The sequence below is a fragment of the Chrysochloris asiatica genome, unplaced genomic scaffold (genome assembly GCF_000296735.1).
Source record: "Chrysochloris asiatica unplaced genomic scaffold, ChrAsi1.0 scaffold00049, whole genome shotgun sequence".
Lineage (NCBI taxonomy): Eukaryota > Metazoa > Chordata > Mammalia > Afrosoricida > Chrysochloridae > Chrysochloris > Chrysochloris asiatica.
The window spans coordinates 17,260,162-17,267,475 of record NW_006408567.1 but is presented as its reverse complement, the minus strand read 5'-3'; the positions used below and the strand labels follow the sequence as shown (position 1 = coordinate 17,267,475).

The following is a 7,314-nucleotide window of genomic DNA, read 5'->3' as shown; positions in this document are numbered from 1 at the left end:
GTGATTAACTTTTCAGTCTAGGAGCGGAGATCCCTAGGACCATCAAGGGAGAAGAGCAGAGAGCGGGGCCCTACCCAGAGAAGTAGTGATGCCTGAAATGGAGCCAGAGATGATGACGTGGACCTATGGAGCAGCTGGAGACTTTAGATCCAGAGAGGGAAAGCGACTGTGTGCTGAAGACCTGGGGGGTACGGGGAAGGATTGCATGGAGGGGACTGTAACCATAGCAATGAGACGATATACGATAGAATGAATGTAAAACCAATGTTCTCCCATGTAAACTATCACATAATTCACAATAAAACATTAAAAAAAAAAAAAAGCCTGCCATCTAAATGAAGTACTTTTATAAATTATAAAATAAATCATCCCTCCAATGAACCTATTTTTTTGCCCTTAGATTCTGTACTCTCTGAACATTCTCCTGTCATAAGAGCTGTATTATAAATCTTGAAGCTGGATATTGAGCTCTTCTGAAACTATATATTCCACTTCACCATTCACCCTTCTTACCCGCATAACTGGTTCTAGACTCCACTAAAAAGGACTTGATTGTACTAATCTTTACATTCTTCCTAGTATCTACAAAGGAGCTGTCTACGTAACAGGTACTCAATTGTTGTTACATGCCGGTAAGTCAGTTCCAACTCATAGCAACCCTGTACAGGGTTTCTGGGGCTTTAAATCTTCATGGGGCAGAAAGCCTAATCTTTCTCCAGAAGAGCAGTTGGTGGGCTCGAACCACAGAACTTGTGGTTTGCAGTTCGGTGCTTATCATATGTCGCCACTGAGCTCCTAGGTTTTAAATGTTGTTGTTAAGCACCATGGAGTTGGTTCTGATTCAAAGCTACCCTGTATAGGGTTTCCGAGGAGCAGCTGTTGAGTTTGAACTGCTGACCTTGTGGTTCAAATGACCTTGCAGTCCAGTGCTTATGGCCAAATAAATTAACTGGCACTGACTGACTCTCCTATTGTAAATAGCCATAAAAGCTTATAAAATATATGCTGTAACTATTTTCTGGTAAATGGCAAATGACAACTTAAGACTGTGATCCCTGAGAGAAGGGGTCATGATAGTCCTGGTTCTCTGGGGACAATTTCTCAGCATGGTGGAGGGAGTTGGAGTCTATGCAAAGTTTAGTAATCCTACTGAATGTGAACATAAAGATCCACTGGGGGAGTGAAGCAGAGTACCAAAGAGAAGGGAGCTATCCAGGAAAAGGGTCACCAGAAGTCTGTGTGCAGTATCCATGAGACCCTGGCTAAGACTACCTGAGACTTAGTAGAAAATGACTGGACTCCTGCCGTGGCACTGTAGGATCAGCACTGGACTGTGAACCATAAGAATGGCAATTCAAACCCACCAGCTGCTCCTTGGAAATACTACATAAGGTCGCAGTGAGTCAGAACCAACTCAACAGCACTTAACAACAACAAGCAGTTGAGAGACTAACAGAAATAACAAAGAATTAGCAAACCTGGGGAATTATGAAATTCCAGTCCAGTCATGATGGTGAGATCTCATTAACATCTCCTGATACATGATCCATCCGCTCTCTCCTCAGAAGAGGAAAAGCCACACCCTAGAAAATATTCTATTCTAGACTAAATTGAACAGATATTAGATTTAGAAGTCAAAGACTTTAAAGCAACCACCCTGGTGGCACTATGGGGTAAGTACTGGGCTGCCAACCATCAATCAGTGCTTCAAACCCACAGTGCAGGAGAAAGATGAGGTTATCTGCTCCTGTAAAGATTCACAGCCTTGGAAACCTATACATGGTTGCTACCAGTTCTGGTATAGCACTGTAGGATAAGCACTCAACTGCAAAGTCTGCTTGAAACACAAAGTTGGTGGTTCAAACTTAACACCTCCTCGGAAACCTTATCTATACAGGGTCATGAGTCAGAATCAACTCGATGGTACTTAAAAATAACAACGAAGGTTCAAAATAGACTTGATAACAGTAGGACATTTTTTTCTTGTTGTTTGTTGTAGAAGATATGTTACAAACCTTAAAGGAAGTATGAGCAAATAAAATAGGGTAACACAGCAGAAAAAAAGCAATTATAAAAAAGAACAGCAAAAACTATAATAACTAAAATGCAATTTTTACTGGATGGATTCAACAGCATATTAGAGATGACAGAAAATTGTAAACTTGTAGGCAGATTAAAGATCAGGGGGAAATTTTTATTTATTTTTTAAATAAAGCAACCTTCAGAGACCAGTAGGACACTATCAAATGTTTTCTATCACACATGTAATGTGAATCACAGACAAGAATGAGGCATAAAAATATTTCAAGAAATCATGTGTAAAAAATCTCCCAAATTATAGTCACACTCAGGCAAATCACAGGCAAAAAATGTTAAATCAAAGATAAACAGAAAATCTTAAAATTAACAAATAAACAGATAATGCTGAATATAGCCAGAGGAGAAAGACATACAAAATACATACAAAGAAACAAGAATATAACTTCTGCTGACATCTCACCAGAAACAATGGAGGAAAAGATAGTGGAACATCTTTCAACTGCTGAACAACAAAAGCTATCAATCCAGAATTCTACATGCACTGAAAATATCCAACACAAAAGTAAAATACATTTAAGACTATAAAAAAAAAAAAATTTATTTGCCTGCTGACCTACACTACAAGAAAATCTAAATTAACTTACCAAATTATAACTTAATAAGAAAAATGAAGTCAACTATAACAAGATGTTCCATTATCTTTTAATTCCGTTTTCCATGAACTTTTTGATTACCAGTGTATTTTCAAGTTAGATATAAACAAGACAACTTCAGAAAAGCCATATTACACTTATACTACTCTCCAGCTTTGGTAGCGTAGTGGTTACGAATCAGGCTGCGACCAGCAAGGTCAGCAGTTCGAAACTACCAGCTGCTCCGCGGGAGAAAGATGAGGCGATCTGCTCCCGTAAAGATTTACAGCCTTGGAAACCCTGTTCAGGGTCGCTATGGGTCGAAACCGACTCAATGGCACTTAACAACAACAACAACTCTCCAGCAATCTACACCTTTTAATAGTCATTAAACTGCCCATTATTGCTACTAAGTTCCAATGATTCATATGTCATTTCTCTAAACTTAGACTCATTTTTAATAATAAATGCTTACAGAAATTTACCTTGGTCAGCCAGCCTTAAGAAAATACTAACTTTCATTACTTAGAGACAGGTAACCACTAAGCCCGTAGTTGTTACAGCAACCACAGGAAACTAATACAAGAAGGAAAAAAAACCCAAACATTTTTAATCTGTTTAAAATACACATTCTACTGCAAGGTTGGTGGTACAAGGTCACTAGCGGCTCCTCAGAAACCCTATATAGGGTCACCATGGGTCAGAATTGACTCAACAGCACTTAACAACAATAACAAATTTAAATATAGCCTTCTACAAATGCCATCTATGAAAAATGTGCCATTGTATATGTGTATTCTTAGATGATGTGGGAAAGTATGTTTAATTTATGTCTCTATCTCATTTGGAATGATTTGCAATTTTATTGCTTTCGGGTTATTTCCTTTAAAAAGACAATCACTGAAAGACATGCATACTCAGTGAAACCCAACACGGTACATCTTTGTCTTGAATAGGTACTGCTCAAGAAAGTTCTCACACATTCAATCACTAACAGCAAATGTGAAGAATGTCAGGCCTAAAATATCAAAGACATGAGGGCACAAAATGTGACAGTCTTTTATTCACCATCTTTTCCACTAACACTGGAGTACTGATGTGGTGCTGTGGGCTAATTCGCTGGACTGCAAGGTCGGTTTGAACTGTAAAGTTGTTGGTTCAAGCTCACCAGTCGCTCCTAGGAAACCCTATTCAGGGTCGCTATAGGTTGGAACCAACTCAACAGCACAACAATCTCGATAACACTTGGTACAATATTCATCAAAAAAATTAATCTTTATATTTCCTTTGAATACTACTAACTACAAATGTTGCATGTCTTCCATACCACTCCTCCCCTGCCTACATACACCTTGCAACTTGGTAACAAACCTGCAAATCTCTAGCCACATACCATACATAACAAGTTAGCGGCAATCATACCCTTATTAAATAAGCTAAGCTTAACATGCTAAAAATAGAGGAAGAATCTGGTGTGCCTCACGGAGCTTTTTCACAAGGAAAAGTCACATATTTGAACATCTATAAACAAGCCAGATTTAGCTTGGCCATGACCATCTACGTCTAGGTATAAAAACTGTACACTCTCCCCACTACATACAGGATACTGTCTCATGCAACTCACAGGGCTGTTGGAATCAATCCCAGACAGTTGTTTCATTCTGTTGTGCATTGGGTAACTATGAGTCAGTACCAACTGGATGGCATATAACAACAGCAAGTCTGAATCCACTGGATGGCAGTGGGTTTGCTTTCAGTTTTGTGTACATAAAGAACCCAGCACACACAATGGGTTGTGTTACCACAGTTTTAGTCGTGCTTCCCTTTACTTCATAAAAAGGATGTATCCTAAGCCTATGCAAGGTTCTATCATTTCACTTGTCTACAAGATCCTGGCAACGGTACTAAGGGAATGGGTACCAGACAGAGGTAATTCCCTCTGTGATATAAAGAAAAACACAGTCTGTCCTCCTGCTTCTAGCTGTGCCCTTCACAAAACGAACACGTCACATGACCTTTCCTCTCCCTTGCTCTGAACTTTTACATCATATTCACAACCTGCCTTGCATAGAATTCATTCTTAACAATAAAACGATTCCTATAAAACATAATAATTTCTTTGTAAAATCTTGTTTCCTCTTACCCAAACCTACTGCCACCCAGTCAATTCCAACTCACAGCGACCCTATGGGACAAAGTATAATTGGCCCATAGTGTTTCCAAGGCTATTTATAATCTTTACAGCCACACAGCTTTCTCCTGTGGAGTGGGCTGGCGGGTTTGAACTGCCGAACATTTGATCAGCAGCCAAGTGTTTGAACCACTGCAACACCAGGACTCCTTAACAAGGCATACACTCATTTATATTCAACTTGGCTGAAGTCAACAAGTAGAATTTGTGTTATCTTAAAACCTAGGTAAAGACAAAATTATCTGTAAATTACTAGGTTTATTCTACTGGTGATTATGCTGGGCAGATAACTTTTGAAGAACCCCTGCTCAATTATGCCATATCAGTAAGTCTATAATTCTACATGATAGTTATAACCACGTCATTTCTAAAAAGGAGTTAACAGCATGTACTTTTTAGGGTTGTTGTGAGAACTAGCATAAGAGCTGGCACAAAGTTAATTTACAATGTGGTATTCTTTTTTGTACTTTTAAGTTTATAAAACATTTAAAAACACATCTCATTTCATGTTCTCTGAACCCTGCGAAATATGATAGCCAGGAAGATAGAAGCACACACTTTCACTTGTGAGGCAACTAAGGAGTAAAACATCTATGGCACAACACTCAAGAAATGGGCTGAGTTCAACCACAGTCCATAGACTCCCGCTGACCTGGAGATGAGAAAGAGAAGAAAGGCTGCTTGGTCCAAAGTGTAGTGAGACCTAGGGATACCTGAGCCCATGAACAGGTATAGCCACAGAGGCTATAGAGCCATGAACAGGACATAGACACAGAGGGCTAGAGCTGAGAGTGAAGCATCCAGCTGATATGAAGTGAGAGGAGACGTTTCGCACAAGAACGCCCAAACTTGCAGATAGTACCCATTGACCTAGCCTCGATGGCATCAGGAACTAAACTAGAGGAAGATAAAAAAACATATTTTGATAAAGGAAACAAGTGTAAATTACTATAATTTGATGAAATTGACTTATACTTATGGATGTGGTAGCTCAAAATACCAGCTGAGCATGAAGGAGTCTTGACATCAAGTATCAATCCTATCTATCCCCTCTGTATACAGGGTAGACAGGGACGGGGAACTTAAGACATTGGCTACCTAAACTGAGGGGGCAATAAAGGCACAAAGTGTGACTGGCTTACAAGTTCTTAAGAGGGAGTTTAGTTTCAGAGTGTGTGGGGGAAGGTAGAGTCCCCACAAATAGTTTTCATCTTGTCTAGACTAGTCTAGTAAAAAGAGATAGGGATAAGATTCTTATGATTCAATAACGAGTAAATGTTATCATGACTAACCACAATTACCACAATTGTAAAGGTAGAAGTTTTGTAAAAACATGGGGAGTAGTTAAGCTTACAGTCCAGAAACACAAGACACGAGGATCATCAAGTGAAAAGAGCATGAGTGGAATGCGGGACCTTAACCAGAGAAGCAGCATCACCGGAGATGATGATGACATGGAAAGAGAGAGCAACTGAGAACTCTAAAACTCATGGAAAGAGCACGACTGAGTGCTAGCAGCCAGGAAACAGTCTTGCAGAATGTGCTCTCTGGTTATTTAAATTAAAATATTCTTGAGTGTTTCTGTGTTGTTGTTGTTAGATGCCATCGAGTCATTACCGACTCATAGCGACCTTATGCACAGCAGAACAAAACACTGCCTGATCCTGGGCCAACCTCACTATTGTTACCATGCTTGAGCCCACTGATGCTACCACTTTGCCAATCCATCTCGCTGGGGATCTTCCTTTTTCTCTGACTCTCCACCCTACCAAACATGATAGCCTTCTACATCAAGCAACTGGTTCCTCCTGACAACATGTCCTAAGTATGACAGACGAAGTTTGGCCATCCTGGCCTCCAAGGAGCACTCTGGCTGCACTTCTTCCAAAACAAACCAATTTGGTGCTTTTGGCAGCCCATGGCACTTTCAATATTCTCCTCCAACACCATAACTCAAATGCATCGATTCTTCTATGATCTTCCTTATTCACTGTCCAGCTTTCGCGTGCATATGAGGTTATAGAAAATACCATGGCTTGGATCAGGAGCACCTTAGTCTTCAAGCTGACATCTTTGCTCTATAACACTTTAAAAAGGTCTTGTGCAGCAGATTTGCCTAACACAATACGTCGTTCGTTTGATTTCTTGACTGCTGCTTCCATGAGTGTTGACAGTTGATCCAAGAAGAATGGAGTCCTTGACAATTTCAATCTTTTATCCATTGATACAAATGCTGTTTATTGGTCCAGTGGTGAGAATTTTTGTTTTCTTTACGTTGAGATGTAGTCCATACCGAAGGCTGTGCTCTTTGATCTTCATCAGAAAAAGTCCTCTTCGCTTTCAGCAAGCAGGGTTATATCATCTGCATATCGCAGGTTGTTGATGAGTCTTCCTCCAATCCTGATGCCACGTTTTTCTTCATAGAACCCAGCTTCTCATATTATTTGCTCA

At 39.8% G+C, this 7,314-nt stretch overlaps 1 pseudogene; it reads left to right on the top strand.

Annotated features, from left to right (window-relative positions):
• The window catches only part of LOC102840699, a 12,562-nt pseudogene that overhangs the window by 304 nt on the left and 4,944 nt on the right, over positions 1-7,314 (top strand).